Source organism: Sander lucioperca, chromosome 9 (assembly GCF_008315115.2).
Source record: "Sander lucioperca isolate FBNREF2018 chromosome 9, SLUC_FBN_1.2, whole genome shotgun sequence".
Classification (NCBI taxonomy): Eukaryota; Metazoa; Chordata; class Actinopteri; order Perciformes; family Percidae; genus Sander; species Sander lucioperca.
Window position 1 is genome coordinate 38984925 of NC_050181.1, and position 16442 is coordinate 39001366.

Below are 16442 nucleotides of genomic sequence, written 5' to 3' on the forward strand. Positions count from 1 at the left end.
TTCCCCGGTCTTGTAACACGAGGAGAGCCTGCCAGAGCTTCTTGTATTTGGTCCGGAAGTCCGAACCATCCAAAAAATGCTTTCACACCATACCCGGACCGGGCCATGGTTCAGTTTAGTCCAGACCGAGACCAAAATTTGGTCTTTTGATCCGGACCGTGGTCCGAGGAACCTTTCTCACCTGCAATTTTGGTGCGGACCAAACTGAAAAGTCTGAAAGTCCGGATCTAATGAGGTAGGTGTAAAAATGCCCTAAAAGGCATGTACAGGCTCACTACAATTATCACCTTTTATATGTTGAAGAACAAAGTGAATCTGCACCAGCTGAAAACTACAAAGACCACTTCATACAAGAACAGTTACACTAAGAAAGGAGAGAGGCACAACATGTGTTAGGTGTAAAGTTGTCAGTAGGGGGAATAACCCAGGGCTGTGAATGAGTCCTGTCACTGTGATCAGGTTCCTCCTTCTAATCCACCAACTTAGTGTTGATGAAGACTAAACAGAGAGATCACAGCCTTCTTTATACTTGCTGTAGCTCAGAGTTACTCCACACTGCAGATATGAAGCCTCTGTTCATCTCAGTGTTGCTGGCTGCTATGAACACAACTCTGTTTCTTTGATATCAATCCAACATTGATATGATTCTTTAACAGCACACTGATTCTGTTTGTTGCTGTTTTACAGAATGCAGAGCTCAAAAAGACAACGTGCTGCAACCAGAAGGAGATGTGACTGCTACTGAAGGAGAGGCAGTAACACTTGGCTGTCAATATAACAGCAGTGCAACTAATAATTATCTCTTCTGGTACAAACAGGATGGAAACAACAGCCCTAAATTCATTCCCAGCCGCGTTCAAGGGGATGAAGGGAACACAGCAGATGAGTTCACGGAGAGATTTTCATCTACACTCAATTCCAGCTTAAGATCAGTTCCTCTGAAGATCCAGAAGCTTCAGCTGTCTGACTCTGCTGTGTACTACTGTGCTCTGCAGCCCACAGTGACAGGAAACACCAAAACTCTGTACAAAAACCTTTGGAGCAAAGACAACACAATACTCCACAACATCCACCAGAGGGAGTCACACACTGTTAAACTTCTATATTTTTCATGATGTAGTCTAGAATCACTGAACAGAGAGACTCAGGGAGGAGCTGAGCTGTTACTGAACTATAGAAGAGAGAGGAACTTCTATATTCAACAGAGTTCAATACACAAACCATCAACATTACCTTTATTCAACATGCTGTCACTGCAGCATTGTGTGTTTTCTCTGATGTTTCTTTACATCCTCACAGGTACGTTAGACTATGCAGCATGAAAACTTTTATTCTAATAACATCTGAATGTGAATCATGTATAAAGTATTTTACAACATGAAATAATAGTTATCTCTTCCTTTAGGTATCAGCTGTGAAGAACTCACTCCAGCTGAGAAAGAAGAGAACAGTTTAGAAGGCAGCTCTGTTACTCTGTCCTACAGATACTCCAAACAAGCTGAATATACTGATTATTTTTTCTGGTATCGACAATATCCTGGAAAACCACCAGAGTTCCTCATCGTTCACTTGGTAACGCAAAATCAAACAAACTCTGGACTGTCTGCTTCAGTGAGTGAGGATAAAACCAAAGTGCTTCTTCAGATCTCCTCTGCTGCAGTGACAGACTCTGCTCTGTACTACTGTGCTGTGAGGCCCACAGTGACAGCAAACCCACAGTCTCTGTACAAAAACCTGACAGCTCCTCACTGAACATATACACATAACATAAATCACTGAATAAATGCAATATTTCATTGTATACAATGAAATACAATGATTATTTGTGCTTACAACTTCATAAAAAAGATGTAGTCCAGTTCATTGTTTTTGACAAAAAAAAATGACAAGAAAGATATTTTTCTCTACAGTTTGTCATTGTTGATAAGTGTTACTTAACAGACATCCTGTTGTCTTCTCCAATACAATCTTTGAGACTCATGACAATCATTACATATGTTAAATATGATGTAAATGTTTAGAGTCCCTTAACAAAAGGCGCAGACTTAAGTCACAAATTTGATGAATTTAGACACTACATGTTAGAGCCATTTTCATTTTTTGTAGGACACAAATTGTCCACTGGTGTCACCAGGTTTTTTTTATTTAACCTTTATTTATTCAGGGGAGGTTCACTGAGAGGCAGCCTCTCTTTTGCAGCAACGCCCTGATCACATTCACACAGTTGCACACATTCACACCTGGAAGCTGCCCAGCACAACCACAGTCTGATCTGCTGGCCACTGAGCAGCTCCACTGGAGCGGTTGGGGTTAAGGGCCTTGCTCAAGGGCAACTCAGTGGTGGTAATGAGGGACACTTTCACTTTCCCACCCAGATTTTATCCTGTTGGTCTGGGGATTGAACCGACGACCTCTCGGTCACAAGCTCTCTAACCTCTAGGCCACCACTGCCCTAAGATAACAGGGGGTGCTGTTAATCGGAGGAGCACAAATAGTTTTTGACCGCATCAAATTGCTACACACCGCAACACTCATGGGGATGTGTAAATGTTTGTTTATGGAGTTTAATGGACACATGGATTCTTGCACATTCATCTGAAGAACATAGTGATCAAAAAATGACCATCAAAACGCAGTAGGCTACTGAGCGGTGTAAGGTAAGAACAGAGCGCGCCATCTAGTTTACTAGCCATAGACTGTTTGTTTCAAGTCCGTATAGCAGCCCCTCAGTGGCTTTAAGTTTTAAGGCTTAGCCATTATACTACTCAAGAAGAAAAGACTTGCAACTCCACTTGGACTTCAACACCAATGACTCATGACTTCACTTGGACTTGAGACCTTTGACTTGAAAGACTTGATACCTTTCCCCAAACTGAAAGAGGAAAAAGTATATTAATTGAAACGTGTTAAACAAATAAATTCATTTACATTTATTTCTTGAATCAACTGTTATTACAGTTTTTCTCAATTGCTAAAACACTAAAACCCATTGGCTGAACAAAGTTCTCAGTTGCCTGAACTCATTTAGATACTTGTGCAGTCTGTTGTCAATACCTTAAACCATTTCACATGGTACAACACAATTTGCAAATCTCACGTAGACATTTCAGCCAAACTCTAAACACATTCTCATTCTCAAAACACATTCTGTACTCAAACACACATGTCATCCATACTGGTAAACACAAGTGGCAACAATCAAATACAAATAGAGAAAACGTCATTGATTGAACACAACCACTCAAAATTGATTTCACTTGTTTCAAATGATGTGACACAACCAATATAAGCCAGTTCAGAGAGCAAAGAGGTTGTTGAAGGTGGGAAGGAGAAAGTCTGAGAATGGATAGAAGAAACAATGTGAGAGGACGAAGACGAGTGAGTATGAGAGGTGTCAGGGATGGATACGGCACACAAGAGGCTTCTTCCCCCGTTGCCTCAGGAGGGACAATATTGCTTGTGATGTCGACGAAGTACTCTCACCTGACCCAGTCAAAAGACAAGAAGAAGCACAGTGATCACATGTTTACTCCTTTGATTTTTGTCCCTTTTAGTATTATATACTGTAGTACAGTGCATTGTAGGCTGTATAATGTACAATGGATAAAGTGTATGGCCCTGAACATTGTGCTATCCATTTGTTACTGTAACAGTACTGACTGCTCAATAGATTTTGACTGGTTGCAGGTTTATAACAACATATAACAAGAATTACAGTATCACAGAGACAAAGGACAAGTTTGTGAGATGCAGGGTACAGGACTGTAGAAATAGGGGTACAAGGAGGAGGAAGAACAAAAAAATGAAAAGAGCAAATCAGAGTAGTAATTGCTGATCAATTTTGAGCTACTATGATAGAACATGTTTTCGTTCATCTAAAGACAATGATGGAAAAATATGAAATTTGTTTTGAGATTAAAAATATACTTCTCCCTGAGAACTATATGTTTTGAACAACGTGTTTTCTATTTTTTGGTGTATTGTTTACTGACTGCTTGATAATGAATATCATTTTGATCACGTTGTTTATGATTTGAGAGCAGTGTTTGATTTTGATCACAGGTAAAACTGTTTTGAGGCGAAAGTTTAATTTTGCGAGAGGAGTCCGAGGTTTTGTAAATAGTGCTTGAAGATGAGGTTTTGTGTTTAATGTTTTAGAAAATGGAGCAAGATTTCAGAAATTGTGTTTTAGCAATTGAGAAAAACTGTAATAGGAAGAACCAATGATGTGAAGGCCAAGATCCATCAGAGTATCAATGCTCTTCCTCTCTCTCCTCCCCTCTCACTGCAGACATGAAACACTGGCTGACTAACATCCTGATTCTGACTCTCTGGCTAGGTAACTATTTAAAATACTGATTGTTCTCCTATAATCAATCATCTTTATTGATTAATCTCTCCCTCTGCATGTTCTCTTCTTCCCCAGAGTGTAAAGGAGAAGACAGAGTGATCCAGCCAACAGGAGATGTCATTACTACTGAAGGAGAGACAGTTACTCTTGACTGTACATTTGAGACAACTGATCCAAGTCCATCTTTGTTCTGGTACAAACAAGAAATAAATGATTACCCAAAGTACATGCTGAAGCGTTACTCAAACTCAAAAGAGAATGCTCCAGATTTCCAGAAAAACAGATTTGATGCTACAATCAACAAGACATCAGTTCCTCTGAAGATCCAGAAGCTTCAGCTGTCTGACTCTGCTGTGTACTACTGTGCTCTGAGGCCCACAGTGACAGGAAACACCAAAACTCTGTACAAAAACCTTTGGAGCAAAGACAACACAATACTCCACAACATCCACCAGAGGGAGTCACACACTGTTAAACTTCTATATTTTTCATGATGTAGTCTAGAATCACTGAACAGAGAGACTCAGGGAGGAGCTGAGCTGTTACTGAACTATAGAAGAGAGAGGAACTTCTATATTCAACAGAGTTCAATACACAAACCATCAACATTACCTTTATTCAACATGCTGTCACTGCAGCATTGTGTGTTTTCTCTGATGTTTATTTCCATTCCAACAGGTATGTTAGATTATGCAGCATTAACAAGTTTTATTCCAATAACATCTTAATGTGAATCATTTATTATGTCTTTTACTACATCTAGGTATCAGCTGTGAAGAACTCACTCCAGTCGAGAAAGAAGAGAACAGTTTAGAAGACAGCTCTGTTACTCTGTCCTACAGATACTCCAAACAAGCTACTGGTGGTGATTATTTCTTCTGGTATCGACAATATCCAGGAAAACCACCAGAGTTCCTCATCTTTCACTTAGGAACGCAAAATGAAACAAAATCTGGACTGTCTGTTTCAGTGAGTGAGGATAAAACCAAAATAGATCTGCAGATCTCCTCAGCTAAACCTTCTGACTCTGCTGTGTACTACTGTGCTGTGAGGCCCACAGTGACAGGAAACACCAAAACTCTGTACAAAAACCTTTGGAGCAAAGACAACACAATACTCCACAACATCCACCAGAGGGAGTCACACACTGATAAACTTTAATGTATTTCATGAGACAGTCTGGATTCATTTCACTAATGAAACACAGTTGTGATGAAGACTTGGAGGAATGAAACTAATTCAACATCTGAGTCTCCTCCTACTGACTGCAGAGGTGTCTTCATGACAGAGAACTGTTTGATTCCAGCTGTGAACATCAGACCAAACAACTCACAAAACGTATTCATCCTGAACATTCATAAACAGCATTTCACCTCTGTAGACATGGAAAAACTCACTGCAATTCTGTTCTGCTTCACTCTCATAGGTATGTATCTTTATGATTATAAATCCTGAAATACAAAGACATTTTCAAAGTTTTACAGATCCAGTTCAGATTTTTGTTCAAACTTTAACATTTCAAAGATACAAATCTAGATGTCATCACTGTATCACTAAGTGTGATGTTTTTCAACTGTTGGATATGTGACTTTGGAACAGAAGTGTAAATCTAACATGTTGTTTTCCTCACTAGGTAACACGATGGAAGATGATATTACTGCCAGCAGTGCTGAAGTCTTTTCATCAGAGGGCCGTAGTGTTACTCTGTCCTGTACCTATTCAGTTCAAGCTGATAATCTCCAGTGGTATCGACAGGATCCTGGATCAGCTCCTCAGTTCCTTCTCCTGATCACTGATACAACATCGCCTTCAGTAGTGGAAGCAACACCTCCTCACCCTCGACTGAATGCTACACTGAATAAGGAGAAAAATCAAGTTGATCTGAAGATCATCTCAGCTGAAGTGTCTGACTCTGCTGTGTACTACTGTGCTGTGAGGCTCACAGTGACAGGAAACACCAAAACTCTGTACAAAAACCTTTGGAGCAAAGACAACACAATACTCCACAACATCCACTAGAGGGAGTCACACACTGTTAAACTTCAGGTAAATTACAAATTGTTGAGAGATCTTCAACAGATGATAAAGAGGAAGGACCAATGATGTGAAGGCCCAGATCCATCAGAGTATCAATGCTCTTCCTCTCTCTCCTCCCCTCTCACTGCAGACATGAAACACTGGCTGACTAACATCCTGATTCTGACTCTCTGGATAGGTAACTATTTAAAATACTGATTGTTCTCCTTTAATCAGTCATCTTCAATGATTCATCACTTCCTCTGCACGTTCTCTTCTTCCGCAGAGTGTAAAGGAGAAGACAGAGTGATCCAGCCAACAGGAGATGTCATTACTACTGAAGGAGAGACAGTTACTCTTGGCTGTACATTTGAGACAACTGATCCAAGTCCATCTTTGTTCTGGTACAAACAAGAAGTCAATGATTTCCCAAAGTACATGCTGAAGCGTTACTCAACCTCAGATGAGAATGCTCCAGATTTCCAGAAAAACAGATTTGATGCTACAATCAACAAGACATCAGTTCCTCTGAAGATCCAGAAGCTTCAGCTGTCTGACTCTGCTGTGTACTACTGTGCTCTGAGGTCCACAGTGACAGGAAACACCAAAACTCTGTACAAAAACCTTTGGAGCAAAGACAACACAATACTCCACAACATCCACTAGAGGGAGTCACACACTGTTAAACTTCAAGTAAATTAAAAATTGTTGAGAGATCTTCAACAGATGATAAAGAGGAAGGACCAATGATGTGAAGGCCCAGATCCATCAGAGTATCAATGCTCTTCCTCTCTCTCCTCCCCTCTCACTGCAGACATGAAACACTGGCTGACTAACATCCTGATTCTGACTCTCTGGCTAGGTAACTATTTAAAATACTGATTGTTCTCCTTACTGATTAATCCCTACCTTTGCATGTTCTCTTCTTCACCAGTGTGTAAAGGAGAAGACAGATACCCTGTATACACTGGTAGTTTCGAATTCATGTCATGAAAACCCACAGAAAATTTCAGTAGAATCACATTTATATTTAAAATGAATTTAGTAAAAGGTATTAGGTGTACTTTTGGCGAAACGTTGACGCTCTACACACATCTTCAATCAGCAGCACAGAAGATCTATACAATCACCTCATGTGTGTATGTGTTTGTTGTGTTATGGTTGTCTAAGCTACTGGATGCCGAAGATTTCTCTCGGGATGAATAAAGTATCTATCTATCTATCTATCTATCTATCTATCTATCTATCTATCTATCTATCTATCTATCTATCTATCTATCTATCAGTTTAAAGATTAGTGTCACCAATCCAGAATCCAACCAAATGTCTCCACTTCTGTTTCTGAGTTATGGAGTTGAATAACGGCCACAAATGCATTTTTGCAGCTCATTGCAATGTCACAGTTAAGACTTTTACCTTGACCTTTAATCTTTGGGGTATAAAGTGTCATCAATTCTTCATCTTATCCTAATCGTACATTTGTAATAGTAGACACAGTGTCATAATTAGCATATGAATTATTGAGTTGTGGCCATAAAGGGGTTTTGTGAGGTCGTAGTGATCTTGGCCAATCAAAATCTAATCAGTTCATCGTTTAGTACACGTGAATTTTTATTGCAATTATGAAGAAAGTCTGTTCAGACATTGTTGAGATATTGAGTTTATGAGAATGGATGGACTGACGAACGGATAACACAAAAAATATAATGCCTCTGTCCACGGCTGTCGCCGGCATGAAGCCATTAAAGCATGCTATAAAAAGGGCATGACAAGTCAGATGTTCAAGTATTTCTTGTTGATTTTACACTTGCTGCCAAACAAATAAGAGACAGTTACAACAGGGCTGTCAATCAAACTGGCAAACAACCAGTATTTCTACTGGGGGATTTTACGTCACCACACATCTACCTAAGCTGGAGTAATATGTTACAGTCCCCACTAGAATGCACAACATACTGGACCTATGCTATGGAAATATCCTAAATGCATATATACTAAAACCCCGTCCTCCTATTGTTCCAACACGGTCTCACGGCAGTTCGTGAAATGTTCACGTAATTTTGAATCTATTGATTCGTGTACACGGACACGTTCATAAAAATATTTCAGTGATGGTCAGCACGTTTTGTAAAGTAATGAATTTCAATGGGAAGCATCTTTCGTGATCACAGCACGATTCTGTCAGTCGGGCGTGAAATGAACACGATCGCCGAAAATTCCATGATGGTCCCACATAAGTTGGGTTTAGGAAAAGAAGAACAGGGAAAGGAAACATGACACGCGGGACACGATCCCTGTTCTCCTGGGTGAAAGTCCTGTGACACGCGGGACACGATCTATGAGTCCTATGTTGTTTGACCCATCCTCCACCCCAAAAAACCTCCCTACACGGATTTTCGGCCTTTCATACTACTGGCTACCGTAGTCGTGTTGTGATCACGAAAGATGCTTCCCATTGAAATACATAGTTTAAAAAACGTGCTGACCACCACGAAAAAAAACGAGATAAATGTGTCTGTGTACACGAATCAATAGATTAAATTACGTGACCATTTCACTGCCGTGAGACTGGGTTTATTGGTCTTCCTGACCACAAATTTATTCTGTTGCTGCCAAAGTACAGGTCACAACTCAAAAGGGGAGCACCAGTTAAAAAACAACTAATGTTTAGAAAGAAGAGACTTTTCAGACACCGAAACATTAGCCACTTTCTGACCAAGTAGTTACAAGAACGTAGTTATAGGAAAAGTCCACTTCTAAGCAGATCTACTAACTACTCTCCCCCAAAACAGTTTTTTCCATTTGCATTCGCACTGGCCAAGTGGCCATAGTGACTGGTAGGAGGGGTAAGGGAGTGACGCAAGCACGGCAACGGTCTTTATAGCGTTAAAATCCGAAAACAAATACACCAAAAAAAGTATGAACTAAACACTAAATCTAATGTATATAGCATATTTGTCATAATTTAAACAAGTCTCCCGAAGAGAAACGGGTATCTCTCTCTCCCCCACCTCTGCCTGCTGCACTGTGGAAAAGTGTGTGTGTGTGTGTGTGCCTCTGTGAGTGTGTGTGTGAGACTGTGTGTGTGCCTGTGTGTGTGTGTGTGTGTGTGTGTGTGTGTGTGTGTGTGTGTGTGTGTGTGTGACGGCCGACCAGCCTGCAGGACACGCTTGTGGAGTTTAACTCCGAAAACTCTATTAACCACAGGTTCCCGTTAATCTTATGATGGACATGTGTTGTGATATTTAAACAAACGAACTGTTGTGATGAAGACTTGGAGGAATGAAACTAATTCAACATCTGAGTCTCCTCCTACTGACTGCAGAGGTGTCTTCATGACAGAGAACTGTTTGATTCCAGCTGTGAACATCAGACCAAACAACTCACAAAACGTATTCATCCTGAACATTCATAAACAGCATTTCACCTCTGCAGACATGGAAAAACTCACTGCAATTCTGTTCTGCTTCACTCTCATAGGTATGTATCTTTATGATTATAAATCCTGAAATACAAAGACATTTTCAAAGTTTTACAGATCGAGTTCAGATTTTAGATGAAACGTTAACATGTCAAAGATACAAATCTAGATGTCATCACTTTATCACTATACTATACTAATAGGTGTGATGTTTTTCAAACGTTGGATATGTGACTTTGGAACAGAAGTGTAAATCTAACATGTTGTTTTCCTCACTAGGTAACACGATGGAAGATGATATTACTGCCAGCAGTGCTGAAGTCTTTTCATCAGAGGGCCGTAGTGTTACTCTGTCCTGTACCTATTCAGTTCAAGCTGATAATCTCCAGTGGTATCGACAGGATCCTGGATCAGCTCCTCAGTTCCTTCTCCTGATCACTGATACAACATCGCCTTCAGTAGTGGAAGCAAAACCTCCTCACCCTCGACTGAAAACAAAGTTAATCTGCCCCAGCTGTTAAACAGGAACCATGTCAGCTGAAAACTACAAAGACCACTTCATACAAGAAATGTTACACTAAGAAAGGAGAGAGACACAACATTGTTGTGTTAGGTGTAAAGTTGTCAGTAGGGGGAATAACCCAGGGCTGTGAATGAGTCCTGTCACTGTGATCAGGTTCCTCCTTCTAATCCACCAACTTAGTGTTGATGAAGACTAAACAGAGAGATCACAGCCTTCTTTATACTTGCTGTAGCTCAGAGTTACTCCACACTGCAGATATGAAGCCTCTGTTCATCTCAGTGTTGCTGGCTGCTATGAGCCTTGGTATGAACACAACTCTGTTTCTTTGATATCAATCCAACATTGATATGATTCTTTAACAGCACACTGATTCTGTTTGTTGCTGTTTTACAGAATGCAGAGCTCAAAAAGACAACGTGCTGCAACCTAAAGGAGATGTGACTGCTACTGAAGGAGAGACAGTAACACTTGGCTGTCAATATAACAGCAGTTCAACTAATATTAATCTCTTCTGGTACAAACAGGATGGAAACAACAGCCCCAAATTCATTCTGATGCGCATTCAAGGGGATGGAGGGAACACAGCAGACGAGTTCAGGGAGAGATTTTCATCTACACACAATTCCAAGTTAAGATCAGTTCCTCTGAAGATCCAGAAGCTTCAGCTGTCTGACTCTGCTGTGTACTACTGTGCTCTGAGGCCCACAGTGACAGGAAACACCAAAACTCTGTACAAAAACCTTTGGAGCAAAGACAACACAATACTCCACAACATCCACCAGAGGGAGTCACACACTGATAAACTTTAAGACAATCACACAACAACTCAACCAACATCAGAAACATCTACCAAAGGTCTTCTTTCTCTTCACTGCTTTTTTTATCCTTTTTAGAGTTTAGAGTTTAGACCCACTGGCCGGTTCGGCCGACATTTCCCGCCACTATCCTCGGGCCGGGCTGGGCCCTTGATCAACCATTTGTGTTTTTTTAATCTTTACTTTATTAGCATAATTGGGTGGGGAGAAAGCCATGCCTCTCCAGCTTCTCCCGTAGCTCTGGGTGTATGTCCTGCACTGACTTGAGAGTGAGGTAAACTGTGCTACATCCTGTCTCCTCCTTCTGTAGCACTGTTGTCTGTGAGCAGAGGGGGCGTGGCGTGAGCGGCCGCAAGCAGACCCTTCTCCTGATGTCTGACAGCGCATCAGCATGCAGACCGTGGTGAAGGACAGTATTAATTAGGTGATTGAGACAAGAATTTCTCCTATTTGGTTCCAGGGCTTTGATTATGTTGCTGCCTTGATCTGTTACCCCCATGCATGCTTCGTCCTTGTTGTATTATTCATTAACATCATTTTTAACAGATTTTTGAAGTTCTAACAACTTTGAATTCTAGTTGAGAACGTCAGTTATAAAGGCCCACGTATTAAAATATTGTCAGGTTTAAATCTGGATCGGGCTCATAATTACAGTTAATGTGTCGGGGCGGGCTCGAAAACAACGTGCAATGGCTCAGGTAGGGTTGGGCTTGATATTTTGGGCCCGATCTAAACTGTAATCCTCATACCATTTAGAGAAAGGTTATTCTCTGGCCCCGCCCACTAACGTTTAACTCAACCAATGAGATTATTTCTGTCTCCAGAGCAGAAATGTTTGAGGAACTAAAAGCACAATCAGCTTGATGTTGGGAAGAAGGAAACTCCAAAGACATGTTGCTTTACCTGTTTTTACTTTTCTCTCCCTTTATAGGTGAGTGTTAGAACAGAGATCAAAGTCTCATATAACCTGCTGTATTAACCAGATATTTCATAACTAGAGTATTCACTGTATAAGTTAATGATAACTGATGTGAATAATAATCATTTTGCAGCCCTGGGTTCCATGAACAGCATAAAGCCAGAAAGTACTGAAGAACATGTTGCAGAGGGCAGGAACATCAACCTGACCTGTACATATGAGGGTGATATCAACAGTATCCAGTGGTACCGACAATACCAGAGATCCAGACCAGAGTTCCTGCTCTACATCACAGAAGGAGGGTTTATTCATCTAACTGGTTCTGATTTCTCAGCTCACATTGACAAGTCAAAGAAACATGTTAAACTGGAGATCATCTTAGCTAAGCTGTCTGACTCTGCTGTGTACTACTGTGCTCTGCAGCCCACAGTGACAGGAAACACCAAAACTCTGTACAAAAACCTTTGGAGCAAAGACAACACAATACTCCACAACATCCACCAGAGGGAGTCACACACTGTTAAACTTCAATATTTGTCATGATGTAGTCTAGAATCACTTTACAGAGAGACTCAGGGAGGATCTGAGCTGTTACTGAACTATAGAAGAGAGAGGAACTTCTATATTCAACAGAGATCAATACACAAACCATCAACATTACCTTTATTCAACATGCTGTCACTGCAGCATTGTGTGTTTTCTCTGATGTTTCTTTCCATCCTCACAGGTTTGTTAGACTATGCAGCTTGAAAAAATTGAATCCTAATAATATCTGATTTTGAATAATTTTGTATGTCTTTTACAACATGAAATAACAAAGTTATCTCTTCCTTTAGGTATCAGCTGTGAAGAACTCACTCCAGTAGAGAAAGAAGGGAACAGTTTAGAAGGCAGCTCTGTTACTCTGTCCTACAGATACTCCAAAGGTTCTGTTGATTATTTCTTCTGGTATCGACAATATTCGGGAAAGCCACCAGAGTTCCTCATCTCTCATCTGGAATCAGGAGAAATAATGCAAACTACAAACTCTGGACTGTCTGTTTCCGTAAGTAAGAATGAAACCAAAATGGATCTTCAGATCTCCTCTGCTGCAGTGACAGACTCTGCTCTGTACTACTGTGCTGTGAGGCCCACAGTGACAGCAAACCCACAGTCTCTGTACAAAAACACAAGCTGACACACTGACAAGCTGCTGGAAGACTTTTTTCCACACTGTTGTACTGAACTTTGTACCTCCACTAGAGGGCGACATTATCAAGTAGGAGGTGCACTACTTCTGCACTGTGTTCAACCATTCAGTCAATAATAAGTGCTGCTGTGAAGAGAACAATTCTCAGACTGAATGTTGAACATCAGCTAGTTTCTCCTGTTGATTTAAACCTTGTTGTAGAGATGGAACATTGGCTGTGGATTATTCTTGCTGCTCTTTTCTTTGGTAAGATACAAAGAACAACATGGTTTTAGTATTTTTTTTAAAGATTTATATAAACTGCAGTTCAGAGCAGAAATCTCAGAATAGTTGATCTGTTTCTGTCCAGAGTAACATTGTACAGTTGACCTTTTCCACTGTCTTCTCCTAACAGCCTCATGAACAATGTTAATCTAATGACTTCATTTTCTCCTTTTTTTCAGGAGTAATAGCTGGAGATAAAATATCTCCTGTAGAAGATAAAGTCAGTAAAAGAGAAGGAGACTCTGTTACACTCACATGTAACTATGAGACCAATTACAACAATATTGAACTCCACTGGTACAGACATCATTCTGACCTTCAGGCACCTCAGTTTATATTCTGGAAAGGAGCAAAAGGCTACGCATCATACGAATATATCCCAGATAAGCGATATGAATCCAAAACGTCAGAGAACTCAACTGAACTGACCATAAAGACACTAACCCTGGCAGACACAGGTCTCTACTACTGTGCTCTAGAAACACAGTGATACAAAGTGTAGAAGAGGCTGTACAAAAACCTGAACACAGATATCTGACTACTCTTCAAAGAGGAGGGAAGTGGTATTCAAACCACAGCTTCATATCAGATGGATTCTGATTATTCCAGTTTTATCAGAGTCCCTGTGGTTACAGCTGCTAATGTAACACTGTGGGAGGATTCACATGAGCAGCAAATTCACATCAATGACAAACCAACTGTATGATGGTTCAAACACAAGACACCATGACAACAACTAAATGGACACTGACTTACCTACTAAATCCTTTTTATACCCTGTGGGCCATTAGGCCACAATGAGCTCTTTCCATTGTTCAACATGTTGATCTGCATCCCAAATAGACACTGAAATACTAATAAAACGGAAATCACTGGTAGTTTATATTTCATAACATCATAATTCACAGAAGAACTCAGCAGAATCACATTTTTACTGCCAACGATTTTACTAACTTAAGAATTTCATTAAAGCAGAAAGTTTCCCCAACGACTTCAGCATCTTTGAATTTGACCTCAAACGGCTGCAGAGGACCAAAAGATCCTGAACTGTCACTTTACATTCTAGTAACATTCTGACAAGAGCAGAAAATGTAACATGTTGAAACAATAGACTGTAAATATTAATGGAGAGAACATGTTTGACGTCACCCACTGGTTTGTGCAGAGCTGCTCTGAGTTGTTGAGTTTGCTGTTACGGGCGCTGCCATCTTTGTTGCATTAAAAACAGATGTGACGATTTTAAGACGAGAGGGAGGAGCTGGGGAGGAGTTAGGGAGGAGACTGACTAAAGCTGTGAACGCTGTTTACACCCACCTGCATCGGCAACCTGGCCGCAGCTGCTGCTAACAAATTTCGAAGAACATTGCTCATCTGCTGTCTGTTTGGCTTTATCAACTCCAAAGACGTGTTGCTTTACCTGTTTTTACTTTTCTCTACCTTTATAGGTGAGTGTTAGAACAGAGATCAATGTCTCATATAACCTGCTGTATTAACCAGATATTTCATAACTAGAGGTTTATCTGTGTAAGTTAATGATAACTGATGTTAATACTCATTTTGCAGCCCTGGGTTCCATGAACAGCATAAACCCAGAAAGTACTGAAGAACATGTTGCAGAGGGCAGAAACATCAACCTGACCTGTACATATGAGGGTGATATCTACAGTATCCAGTGGTACAGACAATACCAGAGATCCAGACCAGAGTTCCTGCTCTACATCACAGAGGGAGGGTTGATTAATCCAACTGGTTCTGATTTCTCAGCTCACATTGACAAGAAAGGGAAACGTGTTGATCTGGAGATCTCCTCAGCTAAGGTGTCTGACTCTGCTGTGTACTACTGTGCTCTGCAGCCCACAGTGACAGGAAACACCAAAACTCTGTACAAAAACCTTTGGAGCAAAGACAACACAATACTCCACAACATCCACTAGAGGGAGTCACACACTGTTCAGGACAATCACAAATTGTAGAGAGATATTCAACAAATGATAAAGAGGAAGGACCAATGATGTGAAGGCCCAGATCCATCAGAGTATCAATGCTCTTCCTCTCTCTCCTCCCCTCTCACTGCAGACATGAAACACTGGCTGACTAACATCCTGATTCTGACTCTCTGGCTAGGTAACTATTTAAACATATTGATTGTTCTCCTTAAATCAATCATCTTTATTGATTCATCTCTTCCTCTGCATGTTCTCTTCTTCCCCAGAGTGTAAAGGAGAAGACAGTGTGATCCAGCCAACAGGAGATTTCATTACTACTGAAGGAGATAGTTACTCTTGACTGTACATTTGAGACAACTTCGACAAGTTATTCAATAACTTTATTCTGGTACAAACAAGATGTCAATTATTACCCAAAGTACATGTTGAAAAGTTTTTCGAACACAGCAGAAAATGCTCCAGAGTTCCAGAAAGACAGATTTGATGCTACAATCAACGAGACATCAGTTCCTCTAAAGATCCAGAAGCTTCAGCTGTCTGACTCTGCTGTGTACTACTGTGCTCTGCAGCCCACAGTGACAGGAAACACCAAAACTCTGTACAAAAACCTTTGGAGCAAAGACAAGAATATACTCCACAACGTCCACTAGAGGGAGTCACACACTGTTAAACGTTGAATAGTATGTAATGATACAGTCTAGATTCTTTGTAGAGGTGACAATAACAGAAAATTGTGCACTAAAGATGAAAAGTGTTTTATTCAACAGTAACTGATGATAATGAGGTGTTGTGGGATATTATGTTCATGAACAATTTCTATAACTGATTGTAACAGCAAATACCCTGACATCCTACAGAGCTCTATTTCAACTCTGGTTAGCATCACAGAATCAGGTCATAGTTTTGTTATCATTATAAAAGAAGTTTCTGTTTTTCTCTTAAGGCTGATTTATTGTGGTGTACCACAGGGTTCAATTCTAGGTCCCCTCATTCTCTTT

The 16442-nt window shown here is 40.5% G+C and overlaps 1 protein-coding gene across 4 annotated transcripts in view; it reads left to right on the forward strand.

Moving 5' to 3' along the window:
* si:dkey-154p10.3 (zinc finger protein 135) overlaps nt 1-16442 on the forward strand; it is a 307986-nt gene that overhangs the window by 92977 nt on the left and 198567 nt on the right. The gene's annotated exons all lie outside the window — the stretch shown is intronic.